The following is a 16,286-nucleotide window of genomic DNA, read 5'->3' as shown; positions in this document are numbered from 1 at the left end:
ATGCTAGAAACTCCTTCAAAATATTTTCCTGCTAATGTCAGTTTTAAATAGTGTTAAATATTTCTCTGAACTTGAGCCTGACCAACAGGCCAATTTTTACTTTCAGTGCCAGAAAGTACACAAAGTGTCATTTTCCAATTTGATGGTGGTGCAATTGATGTGAGTAAAATCTTAGTAAGTCTGAATATCGCCAAAAAAAATCACTTTCATGGAGTAAACATGGTATATTTCACTATTCAAAGTACTTATTTTTAAGAGTTAGGATCAGAGAAGAGAAATATGCCACCTAATTTCCAATGTAACAATGCATCAGCACACTAGAGTCAAAGAAGGAAGCTAATGACTTATTTCACTGAATGTTGAACCAACTTATTTGTGAAAGTAAACGATGTAATAAAACAAGTAATGACTAAGTTTAAAATTAATTGTTTAAAGAACAGAAAATGCATTAAAATGCTCTGACAGTATATTATCAGTGTCATAAATTTAAGCAGCATTAAAATATGTCTTAATTTTAACATTTAAATTTTATCTTCTTCTAGAAATATAAATAATCTCTTTCTGTTTCTCTAGCAGCTTTAAAAATTAATATGTTTTGGGATATTCCAGTTAATTACCTAAAGCACAACACATTTAACCAAGGCATCTATGATAAGAGAATTTTGTGACTTAAATTGTAAGTTTAAGATAGTTCATCTTCTTTTACATAAGCCATATCACTGTACATTTAACTTTAAAATTCCTTATACACAGATGAAAGCTAAATATTTCAAAGTTTCTGATATTGTGTGTTATTTACTAACCAACTGCAACCACATTAAAGTAATGTATACCAAGACTACATTAGATTTTCCTACTGTGCACTCCTCCTATACATGATGGGTTTCCATAGCAGTTATCAACAATTTAACTATTTTTGTGAAGTTATTAATTTAATTATCACATTCTATACAAGGCTACAATGTGGTCTATGAAGGCAAATGTTCTTTCTGTTTCTTTTCAGTGTCAGCACATGGTTGGTCTGCCCTGAAAATTGGATTGATGAATAAATGCATATTTGGAAAAAACCTATTAAGGAAATCGTATTACTTGTTATATCATAGAATCACATATCTAATTTTAATACTTTAAAATCACATGGTTATCTTTGACTTTCTATTGTTTGTCATATTTTAGATTACAGAATACACCTCTTTAAAACTATTGTAAATGCTCTTTATTTTACCGGCATCCCAGTTTGCCCTGTTTTTCCCATCTCTTTCTTAAATTTAGATTAATAATCTAAAATTTCATTAAGCTTCTCCTGTTAATGTTTCTCATATAATAGTAATTTTCTTCTTTTCTTAAGGGAAAAATACTATGTAAAGTTTTCTGCAAGATTTTTAATAAATGAATAAGTAAAACAATTTTTTTTAAAATAGAAAATTATATAGGTGTCAAATGTTTTATATTTTATTTCCAGGAACTGACTTACACTTTTAACTTAAAAGCATCCCCAGGAATCTAATGCATTTATATGGTATATTAATCATACTGCCATGCAGCATACTGAAGTCAACTTATTAAAATGTTATTGAGGAACAGAAAGAAACTCTCGCATTTCATAGGTTAACTACATAGGAGCAGGCTTCTATTTTTGTGGTTTATGCTATGATGTGCTGAACAAATGCTACCATGTATTAACACTCACCTGTCACTAAAGACACAATAAATAGATTTATTTCTTACAATTAAAGATTAATGTTTAGAAATAGAAAGTGCGTATCTCAAATCACTTACTGAATTTATACACAACTACTAAGGAATCACCATACTGAAAACTGTCTTCCGTGAGGGTCAGAGTAGAAATGGATGTTACCAGTATGTGCTGGTTTTGATTTGAATCAGCTAATTAAAATGGCCCTGGAAGCAATTTTCAGATCACAGACACCAAGGAGATAGGCTCCAGTAAATCAGACCAAACCAATCTTTCAGTCAGTTCCAATTCAGCTGAAGTTGTATAGACACAGCCTTTGTCTTCGCCTTTCAACCTTTCTCCTGGATTTGTTCTATCACCCAGGCAACAAGTCACACACACACACACACACACACACACACACACACACACACACTCTAATGGAGATGAAGCCACGTTATTCCTTGAGCACTTTCTACTAAGTTATCTCTGTCTCACTCAGATTATTCCCATTTCCTAACCCAGAGACTAAATTAAGCTGGGAACTTTACTAAAAAAAATTAGTAAAATGTTAACTCATTTAAAGCTGTATTCTTTTACCTTCTCTAGGCCTCCCTGGACAACAATAGGTAACTAGTGCTAAGGAAGAGGAAACGGAATTATGCAAAGAATCAGAAAAGGACTCAGAACTGGGTACAAGACCACAATGAACACTCACAGATGGGAATAAACCTGTCCTTTATGATTCCAAAAATCTTCAAAACCACAAACAGGGAAATATATAGTATAAAAGAAACAGATGTCTATTTTTCTTCTTATTTTTATTAGGTATGCTTCAATACTAAATCATGCACTACGTAATTGGTATATGTTAAGTACGAGTATTGTTGAATGTGTTTGCATATAACTGGCAATATGTAAAATGATTCTATGAATATTCATTATCTTTTTCCTTGTCTAATTTTCAAATCTGGGGAAAAATAAAAGGTATACTATAAAACCCAGAAGGCGGCCCATAACCCAGAAAACCAAATTGATGTTAGTTTCCACTGTCTACAAACAGGAAGTTGGCATTAATTTTTAGAACATAAATGTATAATAGACGAGAGCCGGACGTGATGACTCATGCCTGTAATCCAAGCACTCTGGAGGCCAAGGTGGGTGGATCACCTGAGGTTGGGAGTTCAAGATCAGCCTGACCAAAATGGTGAAACCCGCCTTTAAAAAAAAAAAGTGTATAATAGAGGAACTGAACCATTGGTTAAGAATGACCAATGTTATTATTAACATTGAAAAGCTTATCCAGTTTTTTTTTAATACTAGAAAATCATTCGAAGTGAAAAACAGGACATATGGTGCACACGGGATTTAGGAAAGTAAAGGACTATGAGAAGGACAATTCTGGGTGGTATTTTGGTATTTTACTTTCTTCTGAACTATACAAATAATGTATCAAAAACCATAAATAATAAGAATTGTTAATTACTGTCTAACTTGTATAGATGTTGATAGGGCTCAAGGAACACCACCCCAAAATATGGTACCTTGGCATTTGAGAAAACAGCAGGCGTAGGAAAGCCCACTCTCACCTTCCCCTTGCCCTTCTCCCTTGAAGCAGGTCATCAGATCCTCATTTGAGAGGTACCCTCCACATACCCAGAGGAAAGGAACATCCTTATCTCTGAAGACACAGTGCCACATAGAAGAATCTGAACAAATAGGCCTTGCTAAATTCCCTCTAGTTTATAGCCATTAAATCACACCTCCTTTGTCCATTCATACTTTTCTACAACTACCCATCTCTTCATCAAGCCCAAGCAAAAAAATATATGTTTACGGCCAGACGCGATGGTTCATGCCTGTAATCCATGTACTTGGGAGGCCGAGGTGGGCAGGTCACAAGGTCAAGAGTTCAAGACCAGCCTGACAAACGTGGTCAAACCCCATTTCTACTAAAAATACAAAAATTAGCTGGTCGTAGGGGCACGCACCTGTAATCCCAGATACTCAGGAGGCTAAGGCAAGAGAATCCCTTGAACCTGGGAGGCGGAGGTTACAGTAAGCTGAGATCTCGCCACTGCACTCCAGCCTGTGTGACAGAGCAAGACCCCATCTCATAATATGTATATATTTTAATATATAAATTTGCATGCTTTGCTGTTATTATCAGCTGAGGTGGGGAGTTCAAGGCCACCCTGACCCAACATGGAGAAACCCCATCTCTACTAAAAAATATAAAATTAGCTGGGTGTGGTAGTGCATGCTTGTAATCCCAGCTACTCAGGAGGCTGAGGCAGGAGAATCACTTGAACTGAGGAGGTGGAGAAATAAGTAAACATATATGTGTATGTTTAGCAATGGCTAAAGAAAAGAAATCTTTCTCTCCTACAATGTTTATTACAAGATTGCATTTAACTATCTAATTTAACCTCATAAAGTCCTTGTAAAGTAGAAATAATAGTTTTGCTCATTTTAAACTGGGAACAGAAGCTCCGAGAGTATTTAATCTTCTTATATAAAATCACACAGGTAAGTGGTAGAACTAGTGCTCAAATCAAATAGGTTTCCCTTACACTATGTTTCCTCACGTTTATTTTTTTAAATCCAAGTTAAAATCTTTTAAAAATAACAGTTATCGTTGCAGATATCTCCATTTTTGTCATGGTTTAAGAAAAAATAACCAAACTTATACACATTTCCTAAACTAACATAAATGAAAGTGTGAAGAAGCTAGGTTCTAGAAATTTCAGTATATATCATACTCTATCAGAAGTATTTAAATTCACAAATATATAAAGATTCTATTATTATTTAAATAGATGCATACATAAGAGGCAACTTCTACATACCTGAAAGTTGTCTAAATTGCAACAAGAAAAAGAACAAATTAAAAGATTCGTTTTATCCAAAGAAAGGGAAATCTATACCCATTTACGTGTGTATAGTATACACACACACACACAAAGGCCATTAGCACCGTTCGAACTATACTCTTAAAAAGAAGTATTTCAGACTGCGAGTCAACCACCGATTAGCTACGTAAGAAAAGGAGACAGAACATATCTTATGAATTCCTCATCATAGATACTGGGCCCTGACTTCAGAGTATAAATGATTTGGAAACTAATCAAAGAATGCCTTGGGTTGGATAGCCAAGCAGTCAATGTTTACTGACTGACTGTTAAAAGCATGGAATCTCAGCACTCACTAGAAAGAATACCATAGGTTATGTATCAGTTCAGTCCTGTAAGAGGCATGAAAGAAATACAAAGCACCATGAAGCACAGTCCTAGGTCTGAGGAAACTCATTTATCTTTTAAAATGGTAAGACTATTTCCCACAATTTTACTTTCTTGGCTCTTACCAAGGCTACAATCTGCTTATATGTACAAAGTTGACAGGAAGATACAAGGTGAGGTCAGAACACAGTGAGAGGATTTAGTTTCCCTGCTGAAACCAGAGATTTCCTTAATTCCACTCAACTCTGTCATGAGCTGTTGTCATTTTCTCTGCTTAGCTTAAGCCTACATATAATAAGAAAAAACAAACAAACAAACAAACGTAACAAAACTGTCCTGAACATCCTCAATTAGATGTACACACACAAATTAATTCAATAACTATCAAAAGACAGAGTACTCCACTAAAACAACTATTTGTCAAGAAAACGCTAATGTAATTAAGTGTTTAAAGACTGGTGCTCTAAGAGCCTATTCTTCAATGTTAAATCATGTTTCTCTTGGTCCATATTTTATAAAAACAACTATTTTATTTGTTTCTTTGTTTCCTTTTTTTTTTTTTTTTTTAAAGACGGAGTCTTGCTCTGTCACCCAGGCTGGAGTGCAGTGGTGAGATCTTGGCTCACTGCAACTTCTGACTCCTGGATTGAAGTGATTCTCTGCCTCGGCCTCCAGGGTAGCTAGGTTTACAGGGATGTGCCACCATGCCCAGCTAATTTTTGTATCTTTAGTAGAGATGGGGTTTTGCCATGTTGGCCAGGCTTGTCTCGAACTCCTGACCTCAGGTGATCTGCCCACCTCCACCTCCCAAAGCGCTAGGATTACAGGCGTGAGCCACAGCACCTGGCCAGAAAAACAATTATTTTAAAGAAACACCCTTTCTAAATCAGGGAAGGACGGAGATTACTAGAATAGACCATACCACTATGCACTACGTAAGTAAAACATTAAAATGGATCCCAGTTTTAAAGTTTTAATTACATTTGGCCGAAGTTAAAAGTTAATAATGCATTTCCACTCTGAAGGCTCATAATACAAATGTAAAATGGCTGGGTGCAGTGGCTCACACCTGTAATCCCAGCACTTTGGCTGAGGTGGGCAGATCACCCGAGGTCAGAAGTCAAGACCAGCGTGACCAACATGGAAAAACTCTGTCTCTACTAAAAAATAAATACAAAATTAGTGGGACATGATGGCACATGCCTGTAATCCCAGCTACTTGAGAGACTAAGGCAGGAGAACCACTTGGACCCAGGAGGTGGAGGTTGCAGTGAGCTGAGATCACGCCATTGCACTCCGGCCTGGGCAACAAGAGTGAAACTCCATCTCAAAAAAAAAAAAGAAAAAGTAAAATGATACAAACATAAACTATCATCATTACCTTCTTCATACCATAATACTGGCCACTTTGGAAACCAAAAGCAGTATAGGCTAGTATTCACGTGCCAAGGCTGCCTGAGAGGAACAGGGACTAGAGGCTAATGAGAAGATGAAGTGAATAGCAGGTTTGGCTGTCCTTAAATGACATTGAAATTGCAATCATGTGCCTGAAAAATTGAGAGCTACTTGGGGAGCCTTGAACACCCACAGAGTAGAGTAGAAAGCACAAAGTATTTCCAGGTGATGGATAAACTCACTAACAGTTTGATCTGCTAACAAGCAAATTAAGTAAATGTCCAAGGAATTACTTGAGACTTGAATTTGTACATGTGAAATAGGACAAAATTAGAATTTCCAAAGTTTCCTGTTTATAAAAAATATGTTAAAAATCTAAGAATTGGCACAGTGATTATATATAAAATCCCTTTGGTTAATAACAGATGAATTTATAAGTTGAATATCATGCTCTTTTAATATGATTTGTGGTTTACCAGCTTCAAAAGTCTATGCTTTCTGACCATTAGAAAGTTCTAGGAATGTTTTCAGAAATACTTTTTGTAAACAACAAGACACTGATTTAAGGATTCATATGAACATATTTAAATATTGATTTTAGTACACAGAAAGACATCACATTACTATCTAATGTAGAAATATAATTTCAGAAATAAGAAGGCCAGGGGCCAGGCCCGGCGGCTCATGCCTGTAATCCCAGCACTTTGGGAGGTGGAGGCAAACAGATTGTCTGAGTACAGGAGTTCAAGACCAGCCTGGGCAACATGACAAAACCCCACCTCTGTTAAAAATAAGCAAAAAAAAAAAAAAAAAAAGAGCCGGCCGTGGTGGTGAGCACCCCAGCTACTCAGGAGGCTGAGGCAGGAGAATCACTTCAAATGGGAGATAGAGGTTGCAGTGAGCAGAGATTGTACCACTGTACTCCAGCCTGGGCAACAGAGGGAGACTCCGTCGCCAGAAACAAATAAACAAACAAAGAAGGAGGCCATTTGGAATCATTCTCTACTAGATTCAGTTTACTAGCAATAATGCTGAAGTCCAGAGAGGTGACAGACATGCTCAATATAACATTACAGACCCCAGAAAAAGACTCAGATATATTCATTTTCAATTAAGTTCTTTATTTCTACTTAAATTATAAGAATTGTATCACAAATACATTGAAGATTTGGGAATGAGATTATTTAAATGAAGACTAAGTATCTCTAATTCCAGTATAACTCAGTTGTGAAACGCAGGAAAGATAAATAAGTTACATCAGCATCCTTTTAATTGATAGCAAATTTTGCATTAATGTCAGTTGGTTCATAAGAAAGAATAAATGACAATGCAAAAATCTCAGCAAAATGTGTTAAATATCAAAACAATATTCTTTGTAGTAAAGTTTCCGTGTGATGTGAGAGGAACTTGCAGAATCTCCTTTTATTTTTGAAGAGTTTGAAAAAATCATAAAAAATAAAAGTTACTTTAAGTCAAGCTTTGTCATAGTTTCATTTTAAATTTTGGTGGGATGATTCCAATCAATATAACATATAATTTTAATATGCATATTCTTATGAAAAGCACTGAAAATCTTACACTTCAAAATAGGTCATAAGTCTTAAAATGCTTAATTACAAGGCAATATGGTGTTTCTCAACAGAAAAAAAATATTATTTGCTTTTATTTTGCTCTTTTGTCTTATAAGTGCGGTGTGATGTATTAGTTTAATTAAAGTCTACCAAATTATAATAAGGATTTTATGTGCTGCAAATACTTGGCTTTTTGTTCTCTGCTCACTTTTTGTTAATGGAAGCAGATTTTTTTTTTTTTAATAATACTTAGTATAAGATACCAGAACACTACAGGGAAGAAAGGCAAATGAGGTGGCTAATGAAGTGATCTTTGGCATTTTGGACTGGAAATAAAATGAAACCTGCACAAATGCAATGAAAAAGTCAATGTTTCCAAAGGGTTAAAAGGATAGATAATATTATGGCTGACAGCAAAACTATACAAGAATCCTACCATATATTAAAAATGACAATTCTATTAATATGAAAAGCTGATGGCCCCTAAAATTAAGTAAAACGTGCAAGTAGATAAAGATTTTTTAAATGTATACTAGAATGAATCAATTGTTTTACATGAAAGATTTAAGCTGTAATTCCGATGAGAGTTACACTACCAGGTACCTCTATAATAATAGGCAAATATAGCACACAAGTGAACAGAGAATTAATCAATGTAACAAACTAAATGAAAATTGTTTCAGAAAGTAACAGTACTAACACAATCACTCTCACTAACGATAAATGAGAACAAATTTTAATTAAAATATAAAAGTATTTACATGACACTGGTATTTCTAACAGTAATATAATAAAAACTGAGAATGACCTCTGAACCTGAAATCAGTCCACTATTATGGAATCTGAAAGTCAGAAATTAAGAGTGACTCCCATGTAGAGTGATTCTAAAGCACTTTACAAACTATTCATAGAACAGAAATGATAGTCAGCAATGCTTTTTGTTAAAAATAAAATTATGTGATAACCACTCATTTACTACTGTCTTAAAAGAAGCATAAATCTATATATTACAGGATTCCTGAAATGTTTGAGCTTCTAATTCATCCTCTGATTTACTTTTTAAAAAATTTCTGCTGCTATTCTTGGCGTCAAAATATTTTAAGAGTTTCAATTAGTGACACTAACATTCTACTGAGAGTTTATGAGAATTTATGAGGCCTCAGGTTGATGCACAAGGTCACTAGGAAGTAAATACTTTCCAGTAACCACATTTAACAAAGAAGGAACTCAGGAACTGAGAAATTAACTTGTCCCAAATCACAGATCTAAGGAAAAAAAAAAAAAAAAAAAAAAACAGCCCAGCAGTATTGGAATTTCAAGCACAGGAAGTCTCACCCTAGACTTTGTTCTCTTAAATAAACTGCACTCTGCTGCCTCTCTAATTAGCTATTACACTGTTCTTAAAAGCAAGTTTTGTCAAACTTGCTATAGCTTTTCAAATGTACCTCAACAACATTTTTCAATTAGGGAATATTATTGGGATTTTTGATATATCCATAAAAAATAGTATCTAACCTTATGTTCTTAATTAAAACTCTCTCTCCTACTTACACACACACACACACACACACACACCCCACACCACGTATCAAAATAATAATCATATTTCCGAAGAACAACCAAAATGTGTACCTAATGATATACTCAAATGGTGTTAAGCCTGTAGGTTTTCCTCATTTCTTAAAGGCACAACTTTGTTCTTGTGAAATCTTATATCCTCAAAATGTGCCAAACTAAAAATTAAGCCAAGGAAATGATAGTCTTCTCAATTCATGATACATTTTTTCTATAATTCTCTCATCGGTTGTCTCTGAAAAAACCCTCTCAGGAAGGAGTGTTCCTCAGTGAGTGCCCATGCATATTTTGAGCAGATATACTTGATTTACTTCATTTGTTTCAAGCCAAACAGTGAAAGCGAATCTTTGACAAAACTGTCATCTTTAAAACACGGTGATATTTCATTTTCCCCTTCTGCACTATTTAGATTGCTTCAAACTGAAATGCTTCCAGCAGCTTCTATGTCCAATTTTTCAAAGCTGTCACTTCCTAGCAAATCTGCTTAAGCAAAATACTTATGTTTTTAGAAAACAGAACAAACATACATTATAGAATACACTCCATTCTTCTTTGCAGATCAGAGTCTCATTCAAGAATGGGAACTTGGAAGAACATGTGGAAATAACTTAGAAGATGACTATGATGGATTGGTTTAAGTCAGTGAATCTGGTACACCTCTGATTAGTTTCCAAAGATACACTTGGACTTAGTTCAATATAGTTTTTCACACAATAGTCATATCAAAATGTTATTTTCAATGCATTCACCAAAGTTCATAAAATTTAAAAGAACACATCCAGAGGCAAATGGGACAATGAAAGACGACCACAGTTACTCTTCCTTAGTTCATGTCTACAGCAACTGTTATAATGTACTCGGCATCATGCTATGTCTCAGAGGGAAATGAAAAATGGCCAAGCGTTACACTTGTAAACCTCTGGCCTTTCTGATATGTGGGCATCATAACTCATTAAAAAAAATTTTTTTTTGAGATGGAGTCTTGCTGTGTCGCCAAGGCTGGAGTGCAGTGGGGTGATCTCGGCTCACTGCAACCTCCGCCTCCTGGATTCACATGATTCACTTGCCTCAGGCTCCCAAGTAGCTGAGATTATAGGTGCACACCACCACACCCGGCTAATTTTTGTATTTTTAGTAAAGATGGGGTTTCTACCATGTTGGTCTCCAACTCCTGATCTCGTAATCCACCCCTTTCCCCTCCCAAAGTGCTAGGATTATAGGCGTGACCCCTACGCCCGGCCAACAACTCATATTTTATAACAGCTGAATGAGAGAAAACATAACAGAGGCAAAATTCAAAATAATGATTACAAGAATCAACTGAATAAAAGAAAACAAAACTTGTCATACCTAAGCAACTTCCAAATGTAGGAATAAATATGTTTTGAGAAAGGTTCAGTAATGTTGTCTCGAAATATTACTCAATATCCTTAGCATAGAGTATACTTTCTGAATACACTCACACACACACACACACACACACACACACACACACACACACACACACACACTCTCTCTCTCTCTCTCTCTCCAAGTTGTATATATTTAGATATACAGTATTTATCATAGGTGGAACTTATTCCCCACTATGCATGATTAAATAATGCTGGCTGAAATTAATCTTTTCAAAATTATGTATTAAAAATTACCTAAGACTTACAATTCCTTCCATTACTTTAAAAACTCAGTCATGTCTCAGCAAAAGCCAAGACTGCTTATGGTGTACAATCTGAAACCAATTCTCTCTCGGCACGTTAACACTAGATCTGTCACCCTTTAACACCACAAAATCAATATCCTGGAATGTCATGATTCTCTGATGGCCCACAAAGTCAAGGCATGATCAATTTCAACTTCCTTACTAGACAGAAATAGGCTTAGATAAATAAAAGATTTCATTCAAGTTAAATTCAATAAAACAAAAGAATAAAGGTAGAATGAGTCAAAGTTGTTAGAATCCAGTCCAATAAATTTACACTTAAGGCTCAATCAATTTTTTAAGCCAACAAAATTGCACACCTACTCAAAAGGTACGTATTATAACTTTCAAAAAGCATACATATTACTCCAATCCACAGCTTAAGAAATACTATCAATTAGGTATGTCTGTTTCCTTCATTACATTTGGTAATAAACAGGAGAAGGATGGCATCTGAGTTCTATACTATGTATTCCTAGAACATAAGAGCAAAATTTTATATTTCTTGTCATAAACTGTATATTCAATATGTAGAACAGTCCCTGATGCAGAGTAAGCCCTAAATAAATATCTGATTACTCTATAAAAAGTACTGAATACATTAAGCATATCTGGTACATAAACTCTATGAGGGCAAAGGCTCACTCCTTCTTGATCACCGCAATACCCCTGGTTTCTGTATTGCGTAGTTCATTAGTAGCACTCAATAAACATCTGCTGATTTGAATAAACAGATGATTCTGTGGAAGTTGACAGATTTCAAGACTTTTTCTGTAATAAACACTTGATACACCAGCGGGTTTGTTTTGCTTCTAAATTTTGACAAACATAAACACAAAGACTTATTAGTTAGCAATGCTTTAAAAAGCCAGGCCTAACAGGAGGCATGGAGTGTGGTTTTGGTTCACTAACTTGCTGTGTAACTTTGCCTCTCCACGTCTCTCCAGTTTCATCTACAAAATGGAAAGGAAGGGTACAGAGAGAATGAGATGGTTCTCAAGTATCCTCTTGGGAATATGTAGGTATACACCCTCTTGGTTATGTGTAGAGACAGGGATTCAGAAGAAATCAATGAAAGGGACTCTACAGGTCAGATAAAAGTGGGAAAGGAATCCTATTAAGAGAGTTAAAAGAAATAAAATCACTAAACTGAGCAAAGAAAATGCTGAAAAAGCTAAGTGAAGCAAACCAGCATGGGACAACTTAGAAGCATGTGGTACCAAGACCTCAGTTCCTACTTCCAGTCCCACTAAGGGGGGAGTATGCGATGGCCCATTACTTTGTCTTTCAACGTCATAAAAATTAAAAAGAAAAATATTCACACTCCCATCCAGCTTGCCCCTAGGGGAAGCTGTGTGACATAATTCTGACCAATAAGATATGCAGAAAAGTCTTTGGGAAGGAAATCCCTCACAGAATAGAAAGAAAATGGCATGAAGGGAAGTTTTCCCTTGTCTTTCTCCCCACCTGAAATGGACTTAGTGGCTAGAGAGATGGGAACTCTCTGGAGAATATGGGAAAGAAAATCATATATTCAGGATGGTGGGTAGGAGGAAAGCAGCACTATGATTCTTCAGCGCAAGTTGCTCATGACTTCTAGAGTCTTGTGTAAGGAAAACATAAACCCCTCATTCCGTTATGGTTAATCTGTTACTTGCAGCTGAGTGCATTCCTAAGCAATACAGTGCCAAAAAAAGAAAAACAGATAAAAGAATTAGCCAAAATAAGAGAAGAGAAGAAAAACACAATGTATGATTATGAGGGATCCACGATGCTACTAACAGACACTAAGTACTGGGCTGTACATGTTTTCATCTGCTATCATGTTTCACATAGTTTTATACTGCTGACACCTTGCAGAAAGGAGACTGCGTTCAAGAGTAAAAACTCTGAACTAGGAATCAGAAGACATGGGTTTCACTTCTGGCTCTTCCACTTAAAAACACACTCAACTTTCAGCAAGAATTTCTTCAATATTAAATAGAAAGTAGGCCGGGAGTGGTGGTTCACCACTGTAATCCCAACACTTTGGGAGGCCAGCTGGGTGGACTGCTTGAGATCAGGAGTTTGAGACCAGAATGGCCAATATGGTGAAACTCCATTTCTATAAAAATACAAAAATTAGCTGGGTGCAGTGGCACACACCTCTAGTCCCGGCTACTTGGGAGGTTGAGGCTTGAGAACCCCTTAAACCTGGGAGGCAGAGGTTGCAGGGAGCTGAGATTGTACTGCTGCGCTCAAGTCTGGGCAACAGAGTGAGACTTTGTCTTAAAAAAAAAAAAAAAAAGGATTAAATAAACAAATAAATAATTAATTAATTAGAAAGTATAGCATTTATCTGATAAAGGAGTTGTTAACAATATAATGCACGTAAAAACGCTTTAAAAAATTTACAACCCTTTACTAATAGCTGTGGATGTGGGATGATGTAAGTACAATACTGAGCACAATTTTGGGCACACAGTGAGTGCTTATTTATCATGACCACTGTTAATATACAAAGATACCTGCCCACAGCTTCTTGAGAAAATCCCTGCCTTTGCTAGACACTGAGTCCTTCGGAGGGCACATTCCCGCCTCACAACTCTTCCCTCCTAGGCATAGTAGATGGAATGAAGAATTAACTTTTAATCCAAGCACAGCCAGAGTCTCTCTCCCTGGCATTGGAAATACTCACTCAAATACAGTAGCCATTTTGTAGGCAAACAGGCATATAACAGGCAAATTCAGGAACTGTGAAGTTATCAGCCATGGTTTACCTCTAGAGAAGAAAAAGATAACAGAAGGAAGAAGGGAGAGAGAATAAACATGATGGTCTTAAATTTCCAATCCATTTCTGAAGACCGGGTCCCAAGTATTACCGACTGTAGCATAATATATCTTTCGCTAATTTCTCTTATGGGAAACCGAAGTGTTAAAACTAAATATATTCATTTTAGTGTTGGCATTGAAACATATTATCAAGTTGTTTATACAAAATCTGAACCTATGACAGTGTATAAGAAAAGGTGACCCATTGCTGAGCACAGTGGCTCAGGCCTGTAATCCCAGCACTTTGGGAGGCCGAGGCAGCCGATCATCTGAGGTCAGGAGTTTGAGACCCTCCTGGCCAACACGGTGAAACCCCATCTCTACTAAAAACGGGCACCTGTGATCACAGCCACTCGGGAGGCTGAGGGATGAGAATCGCTTGAACCGTGGAGGCAGAGGTTGTAATAAGCTGAGATCACACCAATGCACTCCAGCCTGGGTGACAGAGCAAAGCTCCATCTCAAAAACAAAAAGAAAAGGCTATCCATATTCCCTTCTGTTTCTATCCTTTTCTGTTACCTCTATGATTTTATGATAAAATTTCCTAAAGCATTTTATGAAATAAAAAGACATTTACAATTAATAACAGAGGATAATTTTCTATTTATTTACTATTCCCCGTGTCTGCAATCATTAAAGAAAATATTAGATTAGTTAAAATCTTAAAGTTACAAAATATTTCCTGGAATGTTTAATCGAAGAGTCTCCTTGCAAAACAAAATAAGTGAAAATCACATTAATGTATAAAACTGTGTACTTTTCTCTTCTGTGAGCAGCAAAGAGCCCCAGGAAGAAAATAGATTTTAGGTGCCAAGGAAATAGAACTGACCAACTTCTAACCACCCCCGCCCCCCATGAGTGTCTATTGAATGCGAAGATCCTCTGACCGTGTGATGGTACCCAGATCCTAGAATCAAATTATGGCTTTTCTGAAGGTGGGCACAGCCAAATTGCTGAATGCTTTTGGATAGAGTCCCAGATCCAGGGCCTTATGTTTATAGTCTTGTTTTGTTTTGTTGACAATGAAGTACAACTTCTGAGTTTCCCTATAATCCTAACTTAACAACAGTCATTTGTCAGATCTAGAACTCGTTTAAATATGGCTCTTTTTCTGTAGCTAGGGCAAAATTATGAATTTGTTCAAATCAGAAAAACAAGTTAAAAATAAGAAACGTGAAGGAATATTTCCATCTGGCGACAATAACCAGATCAAATAACACGTACCTCCTATTTACAATACTCAGGTAACTTACTTTGTCAAGGAAATGTTAGCTCCCAATGGAAATAAGTTTAAGATGTGACCTTCCCTGAACTGAGAAGACCTAATCCAGTGTTCACACTTTAAATTGTCACTGCTGAGATCTAAACTGTCTGCTCTCTTGTGGTGTTCTGTGGTAGGAAAAAAAAAATAGTTGTAGAAAGTAAGCTTATATCTTGCATAATTTCTTTCACAATAAATCATCTAGTGTATATGATTGCTTTTCTAAAAAGACAAATGAAAGTCTTGTTTTCTACTTCAAAATGAGGTTCTTGTGTAACTTCAGCTATAACAAATGGAATATGGTGAAAATTATTAATGACCCTTTTGTTCAATTTTCCAGTTTTTTAATGGGAAAGCTGCATTTCATTCCTATATATTTAATAGGAATTTTGGCACGCTTCCAGCTTATAATCATCTAGAAGCACATATTATAACTTTAATTATAACTTCTAAGCTAGAAGAGTAGTTAGCATGATGTAATCATTCAATTACTGTTACTGCAATGAATGATTCTATAAAGGCACAAGAGTACAAGTTATCACCCAGTGAGCACGCGATTCCCACCTGAGTTTCATATTTCTCTTTCCATTTACTTCACCCCAAACAGTTTCCATAACAAACACATTGGGTAATAGAGCCAAGACACTCAAGCTATTTCTTATTGTTTAGAAGCAGGAAGTCATAAACCATTACAAACCACATTCCCATAACTAAGGAAATCTGCCAAAATACATGAAAGTGATAATTATTTATTTCTTGGAGGAAAAGAAAACCTGATGGACTATTTCAAGTGAGGACAACTGGAACTGGGTGCATTAGCAGCACCGGTGGAATCTACTTTTAGAACAGATATTACTTGTTTGAAAACAGAGCATGAAATGATGTTAATTGGCAAGTGGAGGAAGCTGTTCATGGCCCTCTAATCAGAGCGTGGTGTACTTGAATCATCCGCCCTTTCATTTTTCAACTCAGGATACCCACCGAGCCCGTTCCAGTGGCCATTATGCGTACACCACTCTTAATAAGCTCAATGGGTGTTTTGCAAGTACAAAGCCTGCGG

The 16,286-nt window shown here is 36.0% G+C and overlaps 1 protein-coding gene and 1 long non-coding RNA gene across 9 annotated transcripts in view; one reads left to right on the top strand and one right to left on the bottom strand.

The window, feature by feature from the left end:
- The window catches only part of LOC116548070, an 854,356-nt gene that overhangs the window by 666,521 nt on the left and 171,549 nt on the right, over positions 1-16,286 (top strand). The window lies entirely within an intron of this gene.
- PCDH7 (protocadherin 7) overlaps positions 1-16,286 on the bottom strand; it is a 410,550-nt gene that overhangs the window by 344,735 nt on the left and 49,529 nt on the right. The gene's annotated exons all lie outside the window — the stretch shown is intronic.

The sequence above is a fragment of the Sapajus apella genome, unplaced genomic scaffold (genome assembly GCF_009761245.1).
Source record: "Sapajus apella isolate SASKATOON/1434 unplaced genomic scaffold, GSC_monkey_1.0 scaffold5, whole genome shotgun sequence".
Lineage (NCBI taxonomy): Eukaryota > Metazoa > Chordata > Mammalia > Primates > Cebidae > Sapajus > Sapajus apella.
Note: the sequence above shows the minus strand (reverse complement) of the source record. Positions and strands in the feature narration are given on the sequence as shown.